General features: G+C 45.0%; 1 protein-coding gene across 3 annotated transcripts in view; it reads left to right on the top strand.

Annotated features, from left to right (window-relative positions):
• Positions 1 to 1,880: 1,880 nt before the first annotated feature.
• Positions 1,881 to 15,171, top strand: part of ANKRD17 (ankyrin repeat domain 17) — a 69,637-nt gene continuing 56,346 nt past the window's right edge. For 2 of the 3 annotated variants that reach the window (XM_053940111.1, XM_053940110.1), the window contains exon 1: positions 1,881 to 2,033. The gene's annotated coding sequence lies outside the window, so the exon portion shown is untranslated. Of the gene's footprint in view, positions 2,034 to 2,443; positions 2,727 to 15,171 lie in introns of those variants that run through there. The other variant, XM_053940107.1, reaches the window with a different exon arrangement.

Raw genomic sequence — 15,171 nt, 5'->3', positions numbered from 1 at the left:
TAACAGTGGGGCTCTTACAACCAAGGCAGTCCTTTTATTAAGAACATACAGAGGCACGTATTAGGATGTTTTGGTGGGATTTCAGCAGCTCGAGGATTTGGGGGGAACTGTGCAGACTCCATGATGAGCGCCAGTTGAGCATTCATTTAAAAAGTAATGTGTGATTTCAGAGGAGCTGCAGACCTGACTGGTGCTCTACAACATCAGCCAAATAAGAAAAACCACCTAAGTAGTCAAAAAACAAGTCTCTTTTCATTTCTGTAAAATATAACCAGAACAGGCATTATTGGTTTGAAACACCAATTCCAAAACATCCATAGTGTACCAGTGCATAGAGCCATTACTGATCTTTACAATCATGTGTTTCTGTGGTTAAAATAATTTTTATTTTCAACAGTTCTAAAAAGTAAAATGGAAAAAGCCCATTTCTTCAGTGAGGAAGACACAATTTAAATATTTAACACATTTAACTTAGATTTAACTTTGGTTACTGGAGGACTTGGTCTGCCCTAAGGGAGGCAACAGTATTAATATCCCAAGTACACTTTGGGGATGAAAATCTGGGGTAGGGGGCGTGAGGGCTGAATCAGGGCATGATGACATATCCAAAGGGTTTCATTAAAGAAATATGGTCGAACTGACGTGGGCATCTTAATGTTTGTCGATTTTAGTGAAATTGTACGGAAGTTGTTGTAAAACAGGGAAAATGGAGGTTACTCTTGAATGCAGAGTGCCTGTTGGGAACCAACTGTGTGGAAGAACACAGAATCCCAGAAACACTTAGGTTGGAAAAGACTACCGACTTCAACCTTTGACAGATCACCACTGGCTGCCATGTCCAGTCGTTCCTTGGACATCGCTTTTGACTGGAATTCTGTGCTCTGCAGTTTCACTGACCACTACTTTCAGCGATATTCCACCAGTTTATTTTCTGACCCTTCTAGCGACGCCCCCCCCCCCCAAAAAAAAATTCCAATTATAAGAGGCGTTTGGAGATTGCTTTTTAATGCATATTGTCCGCACTGTGTGAGAGACCACCACTTTTAAAGCGGAATTCTGAGAGTTGTGGGGTTTCAACACGGGCCTTCCCTCACGGGGGTTTCCCGCCCTAGGCGCGCTCCCTCACGCTCCGCGGGCAGCGCTGCCCCCACAGAGCGCGGGGTCCCGCCGGGCCCTGACGGGCTAACTCGGCTCCTCCGTGCCCACGGGCGGCTCTCGCGGAAGGCTCCCGACGGAGGCCGGGCCGAGGTTACCCGTTGCCCTTACCGAGGCGCAGCGCGCTGAAGGCTGAGGGTGATGACGCAAGCGGCGGTTCCGGCGCCGGGGCGGTGATCGAGGCGGCGGCGCGGGCGGAAGGAAGGGAAGGAGGCGGGGGGGGGGGAAAGCGGTGTCTCGCCGCCGCCGCCGCCGCGGTCCCACTGCCGGGAGCGGGGACGGGACGCGAGGGGAGCGGGCGCGGGCGGCGCGAGGGGAGAGCGCGAGCGCGCGCCGCGCGACGGGAGCGAGAGCGGCGCGAGCGGCGGCCGCACGAAGTATCGCGAGAGTTGGCGCGGCGGCGGCGCCGGCGCTAGAGGTGACCGAGGCAGCGGCGGCCGCGGGCGCCTCCTCCTCTTTTTCCTCCTCCTCCTCCTCCTCCTTCTCCTCCTTTTCCTTCCTCTCCGGCCATGGAGAAGGCGGTCGGCGCGGCGGTAGCGGTGACGGCGGAGGAGGGAGGCGGTGAGGGCGGCGGCGGCGAGGCCGGGAGCGCCACAGCAGGGCCCGGTCCCCCGGAGGGGCCGAGCGGCCCCGCCGCGCCCCCGTCGCCGTGCGGGCCCGGGGCGGCCGGGCTGGTGCGGGTGTGCGACCTCCTGCTGAAGAAGAAGGCGGCGCCGGGCAAGGCGAAGCGCGGCGGGCGGGCGGCCCGGCCGGCCAGCAGCAGCGAGAGCGGCGGCGGCGGCAGCGAGAGCAGCAACAACGGCAGCGACGACGAGGAAGAGGAGGAGGAGGAGGAGGAAGACGAGGAGGAGGAGGAGGAGGAAGAGGAGGTCTCCGAGGTACGGCGCGGGGGAGGCCCCGGGGGTTTCCCCGCTGATCCGGTTTCATAATTCCAGCTCGCTCCCGGCTCCCCCCGCCCTCGGCCCTGCGGCAGAGCCGGGAAGGGGCAGCACCTCGTGGCGGGGCACGGCCGATCCCGGCCTCCGGTCACCCCCGCCTCGGGGAGCAGCCGCCGGCCGGCCCCCCCTGCTCGCCGGGATGCGGGGCCGGCGCCCCAGGGTTTTCCCCAGGGGTCGGAGGCTCCCTGCGAGCCGCAGCCAGCGGCCGCCTTCATCCCTGGTGTGGCTTTATCCCGAAGGGAAAGGCCCAGGGGCTGCTGCAGGTGCGCTCTGCCGCCGTGCTGTGTGCCATGTGCTATATATCGCGATGGATGTGGGAGCCGGGAGAGCCGAGCTCTCATTCCCAAGGTGGGAATGCTGCTGGCAAGCCCGGGATGAGGCTCCGGAGGCAGGCCGGAGCGCTGGCTGCGTGGCTGGAAAGGTGTTGGCGCGCCCAGTGGTGGGAATAGGTCGTCTTGGAGAGAGAGTGCAGGTAAAGCAGGTGAAGGTGCAGCCAGGCGAAAGCTGCCGGAGAGCCCAGGGTGTTGAGTGACGTTTTCTCCGAACCTGAAAGCCGCCCTGAATCCATGCAATGCAGAAAGAAGTCCAGGGAAGCATTAATAACTCGGTTTTGTCTGGTGGTAGGATTTTCAGGTAGGTATTGTTGGAAAAGGCCGGTAAGGCTGGGAGCCCCTTATTTGCATATGTAGTCACACAGGCTTGCTTTGTTGAACGGTTTTAATTCTGTATCCTCCCCAGGTGAACATTCACTTCTGCTTTGGTTTTTTTTTTTTTCTTTTTTTTTGAAAAGAAAAGTCCACTTGGAAGTTTTTTAGCTTTTCTTTGAACTTGGTTTCTAAACGGTTTGTCTTTCAAGCGATATATCTACAGTTCTGTTAGAAATGGGGCAGGAAGGAAGAGTCTGATAGGTTCAAGGAAGGGCTGGGCTAGGATGGTGATAGCTTTTTCCACGGTTAGGCAGCAGTCTGCATTTTATTCCTGCTGAAGTTGATACAGGAAGCATTTTATCCAGCTCTTTGAGATAAATTGCACGCAGTGAGCGTGTCTCAGAGAGTCTGTACGCTTGTTTCTGTGGTGTTGATTTTTGGAAAAGTCGATATCATTGTGTAGGTAGAAGTTTTTATGGTGTAAGACTTGTAGGATAGCTGGTTTGCTGCTGGACTGTGTTGTCCAGCAGTCCTACAGGTGCTTGGAGAGCTCTGTTGGGCAAAAAGGCCTTTGGGATTTGCTGCGGTGCTGTGTGGTGAAGGGATGGAGGCCCCGGAGTGACTTCAATGTATCGGTTGACAAGCCCTGAGATCAGTTGCGTGTGATGGAAACATTCAACAGAATTTGTGTCAAGCGAGACCTGCTGGTGGAGTCACAGGCAGGTTTTATTTAGTGGTCCACAGCCATTCTTCCCAATGGCTCCTTACACTGGGAGCTTCCAGGTGGAATCCTGTGTGCAGCAGGATGAGGAGGGCAGAGACAGCTGAGGAGTACAGGTAGTGGGTGAGGTGAGCCTTTGCCTGGTGCCCTCAGAGCCATAGGCACCTATTTCACATTCTTTGGGACCTGCAGAGAGGAAGAAATGCCAGTGATCATTAAATATCATGAGGCAGCAGAATAGTTCATTTTTTTTTTTCTTTGATAGAGTGATATGTGCTATAGATACTGATATAAGCAATTTGTGAAGGCAGTTTGGACATCTGGTGGTTTCATCTTATCCTAAGTGAGGGCTTTCCCAGGCTGGGTGGTCTGGGATTAAATATTAAGCAGGGCTAAGTAAGCAAGTGCATAATACTGAGATGATGACATTCAGGATTCACAACAAAATATATGCCACATGCTTAATTTAATTTTTGTTCTTGATCATGCAGGTTGCTTGCAAAAACCCGTTCTAGTCTTTCTCCTAGTGACTTCGGGATAAAGTGATGCAGCTTGTAGAATATGCACGGCTGAAGTCACAGTTTTTAGGAATGTGAGCATGAGGATGGCCTGATTAATGGAGCAGAGCATCCAACTTGAACATCACTCCCAGCAGCTCCTGGGGAGGGAAAGTGTTTTGAGTGTTCTCAGTGAAAGGGAGGTTTCCTTGTCTGCAAGGAACCTGATGGTTATTTTTGGCTTTTAAAAGCTTAAAACAAATCCCACTGTAGGAAAAAAGGGCTTTTTGGTTGTTTGGGGGTTAAAATTTTATTTCGCGTTTTCTTGAGTTGTGCCCAGCTCTGCAGTTGGATTGTGGTCTTCTGTCCACAGGCAGTGTGGAAGGCACATAAAGTGAAAAACACAAAGAAATCTAAGTTGCTGGTTTTGCTGTAAATGGAAACTACTGTGGGAATGCTGCAGAAGCTGATGTTCCCTCCCAACCGTTCCCTTCATTATCTCTGTAAACTTAAGATAGTTTGTCTTAGGCTATTTTTTGCCCTTCCCATGCTTAATACATTAAGACTTCTCTAATCTCTGAAGCAAAGTGCTTCTAGATTTGACTGCTAATGAGACTGCTTCTAAAAATCAGGAGTACAGTGGCAACAAGTCCAGGGAGTTCCAAAGGGAAACCTGGCGCATCCTGAGTCACAGAAACCCCAGGAGTAGAAAGACATTGTTCAGCTTAGTTGTTGCTGAGCTGATGGAATGGAATCAAGAGTTATGATCAGCTGTTTTCATGTCCATGTCTAAATTCCATCAGATCTCAGTGTGGAAACACAGGCACTGTGGAGAGTTTTGGAAGCAGTTTAGTGGAAATGTCATGCCAACAACCTAATGAGCTCCAGCAACACTGTTCATAGCAACCTGATCTTTTAAATCGCAGCAAATTACTGCAAAACCCCAAGACTTTAGGTAGTGGGGTCCACTGTTGTCTGTAAAAGGTCAATTGCCTTTTCCCTAAAAAACAGTTGTTAAAAAATGGCAACTTTTCTCGGTATAAGGAAGAGGAATCTTGAAGTATGAGAAGAATGAGAGTAGGAGTTATATAGCAGGTGAGGTCAGCTTGCAGGTTCCTTCCAGGTGTTCTTGTACGTACAAATTTTGTTCAACACTTCCATTCATAGTGAAAAGGGTAAAAAATGAGCAGGTCCTCGTAGCAGGTTGCTGCTTGGAAACCTGATGTCCAGAGTGCATTAGGGCTTCTCTTATTTAACACTGAAAGGTTTAGTTGTGTAATAAAAAAGGTTTACAAGCTTATTTCAAGTCTTTGAACTTGGAGGATGCTTGCTGCTGGCAGTGAAATTTATAATTGCCCTTTAGATCCATCTTAGGAATTTGTAAATTACATCTTGCCCATGAATCTTGTGATGATCCAAGGTGTAGATCCACCTTGGATTTGTGTGTATTTATTACCTTTTCTGTTACTGGATTCTTACATCCTGTGCAAATTAGCCTTCCATAAGGGAATCCTCAGTTAACTATACCTGAAAGCGCTGCCCTATGCAAAGGATACTTTTTGAGATGTTTTGGCTGTTTTTTAAGCATTCTTGGTTCACTTGAGCCTCCTGGAAGTAAAAGCTCTTTTTTGTTTTTACAGCTGCAATTGAAATAGTAATTGAACTGAGCTACTAAGATGAAGTAAGTAGAACAACACAACACCAGCAGTCCTCTAAAATTTCTTCATGCACAAGAAGCTACTCTGAATTCCTTGGATTCAGATTTAAGGCAAAGTTAATATGAAAACTTGGGCGTCCTGCTGTTGGTTTCAAGAGCATCACAGGCCCATGGTTGTAATATTTAAATTGGAAAAGACTTGAAGAGCTTAAGTGTTCAAATGGGCTGATTTGAAGCACAGAATTTATTTTAGAAATCTGTTTCCTTTTTTTTAGCCCTAACAGTCTTCATCAGAATCCTGGAGTAAGGCCTTTGGATTCTGCAGGGCCACCATGCCTGGCTTGACCACTGTGTGATGTGTTCCCTTCACTGCCACTGCTTTCATGTCCTTGGGTCCTCACAGACGTGACTGAGCGTGCAGCTGACAGGGCCCTGTCCTTGTGAGTGTGTGACATCCCGAGGTGCAGTTCACTCTCAGGTTCTGCTGCATTGTTTATCTTCTAATTCTTTTTTTTTTTTCCCGTCTGTTTCAGCTGTGTTTTGCCTGTACCACTTAGTTTCTTCCACTCAAAAGAGGGAATAAGAGAGAAATACTATAGGATGGTTCTCAAAAATCCCTGAAATCTCAGGGCTTATCCCAGGGCTGTTGCTAGGGGAATCCTACAACCAGGTTTCACAGTAGTGAAATCTGCTGTAGTTGACCCCAGGAAGCATTAACCAAAACTGTTTAACTTCCTTTCTTTAGTGTTCCTGGACTAAGTTCCAGCAAAATCAGGTTGGTTAGACCTAATGCTTTTTATTTTTTTTTAATTGTTAAATATTACTATATATTTGTGTGCTTGCTTTAATTCAAGTAATCAGTGAATATCTGGGTTGAAAAAAAAAAAAGAAATCCCCCAGCAGAAAGTGATCACTGCAGAAGGTGGAGTTCAATATTGGCAGCACCATGTGAATTTGTTTACTTCCTTAGATATTTCTTCAGGAAATGTCCTTATAAACATAATTCCCATGTGCAGGCTGGAGCCGAACACCTCACATTTTAAGCCAGTAATTCAGTTCTGTAAAGAGAATGGTTTCTCTGGAAGAGGTTTAGCTGAGAGAATTTCCTCATGTGTCAAGGTTGGAGGCAAATGGGATTATGTGTGTTTGTTTTTTCTCCCTCTATCTGTGTTTTAAAATCAAAACTGTTGGTGCTTATTTAGGATATAGCTGATTAGCAATTGGATTTAGGAATTGAAAAATCAATGCTGCAGATCCAGGATAAGTAAGAAGCCTTTGTTTTGGAGGTTAAGGGAGCAAGCCCTTTTAACTTGGTGTTAAATAAAAATTGCCTAAATTTGCTGTTAGTGTCTTTGGGCCATCTCAGCAGAATCCATGGCTGCCTGGGTAGACGTTGTGTGTTTTTTCCTGTGCTTCTGGCTTCTTGATGGTGTGGCTCTGTAGGTGACTCAACTGAAATGACATCCTGAAGATGTGCTGTGTCTTGTAGAGCTTCTGCACCTGTGTGGGACCTCTTTTGTCATGTCCATAACTTTGGATCTGTTGAGTAAGAAAACTGTTGGTGAGGAAGGACTAATGCTGGCAAATGGTTTGGGTAAGGTCATTGAGCTAATGTGTGTACTTAGGGGAAAAGTCTTCCTTAACATGAAATTAGCAGTGAATATCAGTGTGTCTTGGTGTTAGCGTGGGAATGCTGGTGACCTCCATCCAGTCATTGTGCAGTGTCCACAGGAATTGTGGAGAAAAAAATCCATTGTTGACCAATGAAGGGCAGCATTTCCTCTGTGTTTGCACTAAGCAGTGCTTTGTGTTAGTCGGTACTGGGAGGGGTTATCTCAGTATTCCAGATGTTTTTCAGCTGGGTTATCCCCCATAGGCCGTCCTAAGCTCATGACTGTGCAAAGAGCTAAAGCCACATGGAGGTATTACTTAACTGTTGTGTCACCTTGTCTTCACATGAGGTAATAGTCGTACACCAGCCTAAAAATCGGCCACAAAGCCAAGCATGTCTTTAATACATCCTTGTTTGTGCTTGCAGTATTTTCTTTTAGACTGCATGTTGTCATTAGGATGATTCTGTTGGCGTTACTCAAAGCAGTTTTTGACAAATTCAAATTACTGGTGTTTGATGTACAGGAGTCAGTCCTCTTCTGTAGTTTACCTGCATCCTCAAATTCCTGGAGCATAATGATATATTCTAGGAAATGAGCTGAAGTAAACCTTTATTTTATGTTTTTCCCTGCCCCACCCCAATATCTTACATGGTGTTAATCATCAAGAGTGGATAATGTGTCCAAATAAGCAGCTGCTCAGAGCTAGGAAGATGTTGGAACATTAGGAAATACGATGAAATATTGCTATTTAGAATATCAGGTTGGGGTTTTGGCTTGCATTCTCCTCAAGTTCAACTTGAAACAATCAAAAAGTGTCTAGATTCTTTATTTTTTAGGTTAAAACTGAAGACATTTTGCACTCAGTAATACCAGTTCAAACTCCTGCTAAGGGGGCTGCCTCATATTTGGTCTAGGATTTGCTTTGCCTTGCTCTGATGTACAAGGAATGGTTCTTTCTGGCTCTGTACATCTGTCCAGCTGTGCAGGAGCAGTTTTGGGGACTACAATCCCAGCAGAAGGGGAGTATCTGAAACCCCCCCATCTCATGCAGGGAATGACTCAGAAATAAGAGGAGGAAGGTCGCTCTTATCCTCCCAGCTGCACCTCCCAGTTCTTCCCACACATAAGAAGAAGCTAAACACTTGAAGGAGAAGCTGAAGCTCCCTTGTGCATCTGTGTCTGGCAGGTGACTCACGTGTTTTCCTGTCCTGGAGCAGAGCTCTCCCATTTCCAGACTTCAGGTATTCTTGCCTTTTGTTCCGTCTTGTCCTGAAATGCTTTGCCAGTGGAATTTTCCTCTTGATGCTGTTCTGCAGGTGCGAATTGTTCTCCTCCACAGAATGGGGAACAATGCTTTAATGAAGTTGAAATGTTCAAGTCATGATGTGACTTAGTTTTTTTCCTCAAGTGCTCGGTGCTGTTCAGCCCCTGCATCAGCGTGGGTACTAATCCCACTGAAGTTGGGGGAGTTGGGCTTGGAGGAAGCAAAAAAAAAAAAAAAAAAAAAAAAAGGCATTCAGTGCTCCTCCCAGCCACTTGGGAAATGATGTCGTTGGAAAAAAAAACTCAGTAAGAGAAAAAACACATTTCCAGTTGATCAGTTCCTGGATCCAGTTTGTCAGGCACAAGAGCTTGTGCTGACACAGCGGAGAGCAGGAACTCAGGCAGGGAGAAGGATGAGCACTGCCTCTTTCGGTGGGATAATTCATTTAAATCCCTGTCACAGAAAGCATTTGCATTGTTTCTGAGGACTCCAGTTGGTAACAGTGGTGCAGATCAGTCAGAATTCTTGTCTTTGAGGGCAAACAAGTCCTCTTGACACTTCCTCTGGATCTTCTGCTTGGAAGTGACTGGAACAGATAAATCACACAGATTTTTTTTTTTTTTTGGTGTGTGTGTAGTTTTAAAAACCTAGAGCTTCTTCAGATAAAATCAGTACTGACTTTTGTCTCTGGTATTTGTTCAAGCTCTCAAAAGCAGTGTATTAAGGATAGGAAGAAAGAGAGGAATTAAGCAGGATTTTATTAAAATACTGCAGCATTTTGGTTTATCACCATCACTTTTTTTGTCACTTAGTGCAGTGCAGCAAAGGAGTCACTTTGGAGATTGACTAAAAAAGTCACAATTGTGATCGGAATCATAACACAAAAAATCAAGCTGGCTTAAAGGAAAAAGTGCTTTGAATGTTTCAGTCTGCTCCATGGATGAACATACGCCTTCTGTCCATCTCTGTCACTAGCAGAAGTGAAAGTTGGCATAACAGCATGCTGGTATTTTTGTGGAGAATCAGCTTGATCAAAGAACTCCTCAGGGATAAATATAGTGGCCAAGTTTCTGTGCTGAACTTCAGAAAAGGGCTTTTCTGGAGCTTGCATTAGGGGGGAAGTGTCTACAGTTCTGCGTGAAATCACTCTCTAAATGCACTTGTGTCTTCAAGTTGAGAAAATTTACTGGTGTCTATAGGCTGAGGTGGGTTTTAGAGCCATGCTAGTACCTGCACTACAGCTGGCTTCTGCAGAAATACTTAGGTTAGGGAATGGCCTGGTGTGATGGGTTGACTCAACAGCTTCCCTCTGCCCAGAGTGAGGAATGTCTCTCTCTGTGCCCTCTGGAGCTGAGCACTGGTGGCACAGCTGTGCCAGGGGCCTTATCTGTTATCAAAATTGATATGGTTGCTGATTCTTCGTGTGCTTTGGAGCTGTTGTGGCCCAGCGCTCTTCAGTTACATCAGAGTATGGCCAAAACCTGAGTTAGACCTAGAAAAATCTTACAATAATAATAATAATAATGTACTGGTTTTGAAGAAGTGGGTGAAGTAGTGACACCCAATAAGTACTTGAGTGAATTAGATTTGAAGTAAGGCTACCAGTAGAACTCTAAAAGAACTTTATTAAAAAAAAATAATAATAAAAAATTGCCGAAGTGTTTTCAGAAAGGCAGATGTCTTCAATGGTGGCTTTCATTGTAATCCAGAATTGGCTGTTACAGAGCACACAGCCTTTCCAAAAAACATTGGAATACTTGTTAATAGAAATAACTCAAGCAGTTGGTTTCATAACAAAACCATTGTCCATCCAGTCCAGAAGATACTTAGTTTTTAAAAAAACTTTTTGTCAGCTTCCCCAGCATTTATTAAACTTGGTCATAGTAAAACAATTCTGTCAGGCTCTGTGTGTATGATGTGATTTAAATGTGGTGGAGGGGAAGGAAGCTCTTCTGTGAGAGGGGTGTGTTGGGTTGACAGGGGACTTCAGCTTACCTGCTAGGGCAGTGAGGAGTTCAGCCATGAGGGATTTAGTGAGGGGTTTGAGGAGGGTTTAAGTTTTTTAAGCAAAGAGGAGATGGGTAACAGGAGGTACTCAACTCCAGTGTTCAGCTAGAAGTGTTTCTGTCTGGCAGCTGGTCCAGCTACACTGGCAGTAAATGCTGGGAGTTGTGCTGTGTGGTCCCCGGTCTGTCCTGATCTTCCAGGTAACCTCAGATGAAAAAGGAAATTAACAACCATATTAAACAAAAAGAGAGATCACAATAGTACCTAATTTTTTATTCAGTTTATGTATTTTTCCTTCTTCAGCCTTATCCAGCTTGTTCTGTTAAATTCCAGGCTTGATACTGCTGTCACTGAATGGAGTAGGTTTTCTAGCCATTTTAGTCTATGAATGTGAAGATGCCACCTGAGTAACTCTGATTATTGAGAGTTCTGTAAAAGAAAGAAACATCAAGTACATTGTTATGGTTCCTGCTTTTGGAATAGGTTTCAAAATCTGGTATTAACCCAGTCCAAATTCATGATGAAGAGCCTGAATGTAGAGCTCTTGAAACAACCATCCTGTTCACAGCCAGGAAAAGGAAGACAGGGACATCTCAATCCAGCAGGTCCTGGATTAGAATTTGATGTGAGAATACTTGATATAATATTCACTCAATTAGAATTTATGTGTAGAAGTAAATGCTAGATGAGGCCACTTAAAAAGGAGTAGGAGGCTTTGTCCTGAATAATGGCTTTTCCTGGTTTGAGGTTTCCTAATTCATGGCAGGGAACGTGTCTGCACATAAAAACTTTTTAAGAACTTGAACTCAAATTTTCATGTTCTAATGTGGAGGTATCTTGGATTAGTACCTGCTTTAGGATTTGAGAGGTGTTGGTATGAATGTTGTTGGACTATACGTGCTGCTTCGTTACACACAGCTTCTCTGTCACCACTATTTCACACGTGGAAGGAGAAAGGCATAGGAAGTTCATTTGTTTGAAGAAGGGTCTTCCATGTCCCAAGTTGTGATTTCTGAACACATCCCTCATTTCACTTGTGCTTTTCCCCAAACCAGGGTTCTTCAGTGTGAAATCCTTGGTCTACAGACTTGGAGCATTGTATTACCCAGTGAAAACGTACTACTGGGTTTACTCTGTGGATAACTTAAAGGAAGATTTCTAATAGAAAGCTCCCCTTAGACAAAAATGTCCACCAGTAATCTTAGATTTCTGCCAAAAACCCCTTTCAAAATGCTCATGTGATTTTTGTCGCCCTTTTTCATCTCTTGTCAGGTACATTTGGATTTGCACTGGGCAGTTCCTCCATAGCAAAATCGTAGCTATCATCTCATGGTTGTTTTTTAGTGATGTTGTAGTTCAATTCATTCTCAGGGCAGTGCTGTGCATGAGTAAAGATACTTTCTTTCCTCCTTTTTCCATGCTTAGGTTTGCCTTAGGGAGTTGAAATCCAGAAGCATAGGGCTGATGTAAGCACTGACTAGGGTGGAAGGGTCCTGGCTGATGAGCAGGGTTTGTCTCTCTCTTGTGCCAGCATGCTGCTTGCTTGCTGGGCTGTAAAACTCTGCTCAGGTGTCAGATGCATTTAGGCAGAGATAAATAAGGACTTTATTCAGAAATGTTTTTATATTGTGCCTCTGGCTTCTTTCTCAAGATGGATGGTGTAACAACAAGAGGCTGCTGATAAAGTGAGGATGATGAGCTCACAACTCTCACAACTCACAACTCTCACAGTCTTGACCAGAGTGTTGCAGTCTCCCTCCAGACAGAGCTTGCTTTTGACATTCCCTGTCTTCAGGTTCTTGGGAAAAGTGCTATAAACTGCGTGCTTTTTGGCTGAGCTTATATGATCTGGTTGGTGAATCTTTGTATTTCTGTTAACTTCCTGGCATGATGGTACGAACTCTTAATTCAGTTGTGGAATTAATCACCTTTTTTTTTACTAACCTTGAATGAGAAATCCTCTATGAAATGGTAATGCAGATGGAATGCTGAAATTCCTAATTCCCCAGCTATTACTGGGAGGAGGTCTCCACCTCTTTGAGAAGGCTTCTCTGGGCATGGAGTTCTTTTATTCCCTGATGCCACCACATCCCAACAGTTCATGCAAGCTGCCAAGTCAGCTTCCGCAGCGTAGTGCTTCTGTTTAGGGAGAACAGATCAGAGGAGGGCTTTATGAAGGGAATTGTGGAAGTTACTCCATCAGACAGGTCATAACTGTCCTAGTCTCTCAACACTCAGTCATGAAACCTTTTCTGTGTATGCAGTCTTTTAAATGGGCATAAAAAACCTTGGGATGTGTTAACTGCAGTGCTTTCAAAGGTAGTTAAGTCACCTTTTCCAGATTCTAGTTTCCTGGAGCTGTGGAAAACCTAGATCTCATGGATAGCATAAGGAAAAGAATTCCATGCTTTCCAGCTTTGTCCCTTGACCAAAAGGAGTAACACTAACTGAACAGAAAACACTGAATGTGTCAGAAGGGTCTGGAATGCCTTGCTGCTGCCCTAGGCCAAGGGAAGAATAGGCTGGAGAGAAATGAAAGATCCGTCTTGGCAGAAAACTTAGTTTTTGGATGGTCAAAAAAAGTTGTTACATGGTTGTTAGAGAAGAAAAATATGTGGCTTGGTTATCAAAGTTTCCTTGTCTGTGGGTGATAATGGAGCTTAATCAAGAGGGGTGTGATAATGAGAATGGGCAGCAAGGATCATCTTGTGACTGTAAAACTCACGTGAAAGCTCCACTGTAGCTTTTGGCAGGAAAGTCTGAAATGCTCAGAGAGAGACATTGAATTATAAGGCTGAGGGAATAAAAAAATCAGAATAAAAGTATGTCTTCAGTATTTATCAGGTTGAAGTCCATCATCCCTGCACATCCCCACCTCAATAATGGAAATAGAAGGAAGAAAGTAGGTTTCTTTTATTTGGAATTCACTGAAGCACCTGCCTGAAGGGTGCTGGAAATTTAGTCAGGCTGACAACTGCAGAGCTGTGATTGCTGCAAGAAGTGAAGTAAAAGAAACCAATATACAATGTGAAAATAGAAAAAACAGATGGGGTCATGATTTCAGGTGGTGTCTGAGGTTTGGGTTTGGACTGACTTGTTTTTATGTAACCACTGAGCATCTAGAAGTAGGAGTTGGATGAATCTCTCTGGAGGGAGAACCTGAAACAGCAGGTTTAAAACTCATTTTGTTTTGTATTGACATAGAACTAAGGGACATGAAAAATTGCACCAAGTGGTGACTGATGCACACTGCCCCAAAACAGAGGTGATGCTTTTGGGGTACAACAACAAGAAGTAGCAGAGAAGAACGTTTTTAGTGTCTTGGTGGTTATACTGATATGGTGGAGAGCTGCAAGTTACAGGCTGTAGTTCCTGATGAAGGTTGATAAATCCTAGTGCATTTATCTGGAGCAGTGGGTACCCTTAGGGGGTATCTGTTTGGGGAAACATTCAGTTCTGGCTTAGTTGTAAAGGGGTTTGAAAAATCGTTTTTATTCAAAGAGCAGATATGAAGAACTGGGTTCAGTCCAGCAAAATGAACTAAGTTGGGATTATCATCACTCTAAAAATGGAAGAATTGGGCCCAACACAAGTTTGAAGCAGCCTTTGAAAAATCTGTGTGGATATTTCTTGCACTGAGTATTTTTTCTTGTATACCAACAACTGCTCCTGTATCTTGTCATGGTTTTTTGTTTCATGTTAGAAGAGCAAACTTGGTCATTTGAAGGTTTTAATGATGGAATTTTTCCATTGGCAAATTAACAGAGTCTTCTGATTTCAAGGGTATTTCTAATTAATGTGAAACACCCACCATGTGTGTGTAAGTGTATCTTGTTTGGATTTTTCATTGTGATAGGTACCTCAGTTTCCAAGGTATTCTGTGTGACAGTGGTGGGGGTTTTGCCTCATGGCACTCTAGCAGATAATCAGAATGTCACAAAATTTGGGCTGAAAACCGATTCTGGTTTTTGGTCTTAAATGTCTCAGGAACTTTAGGATTCTGTCTGACTGTGTACTACATCTGGAAAGGGAAATACTTGGGAATGCTTGCTAAAGGGTATAACTGATAACTGGTACTGTATTGAGGGCCTGTCTTCAACTCACCTTTTTTTCTTCTCAGAATGATTTGGTTTTTTTAGTAATTAATGCACTTCGTGATTTTGCTGAATAAGGTGTTAGTAGCTGCATGGGACAGGGTTTAAACAGCCCAACCTTGACACTGTGCTCTGAAAAAACACACAAAAAAAGTGTTTTTATATGCTTTGGGACAGTTGGTGACCAGTACTGCTCGATCAGCTGTAACTAGATAACAATGTGCTTTTGTGATATAAGAGTGGGAATTGTCTGATCAATTGTTCAATGCTCACATTTCTGGGTGCCAGAATCTGTCTCGGATCAATGGTTGAAATGCTTGTGCTTCAGGGTGACGTGATGCCAGTTCAAAATTGGTGGTGGCTTGCGTGGTACCAGGAGGTTGGAAAGGAGGATCTTCCTAAAAACTGCCCTCGAGCTCTTGAGCGTGCACAGCTCTGCTCTGCATGAGCAGCCAGGTTCTTGTGGAGGGTTTTATTCCCCCCTTGGTCATTTCCATGTAGTTCCCAGTGCTGCGTGGGGAGCACAGTGCAGAGCAAACCAGCCTAGATGTATACCCATCCCTAGCTTTGCTTTGCTC

This window comes from Vidua chalybeata, chromosome 4 (genome assembly GCF_026979565.1).
Source record: "Vidua chalybeata isolate OUT-0048 chromosome 4, bVidCha1 merged haplotype, whole genome shotgun sequence".
NCBI classification, from domain to species: Eukaryota; Metazoa; Chordata; class Aves; order Passeriformes; family Viduidae; genus Vidua; species Vidua chalybeata.
Note: the sequence above shows the minus strand (reverse complement) of the source record. Positions and strands in the feature narration are given on the sequence as shown.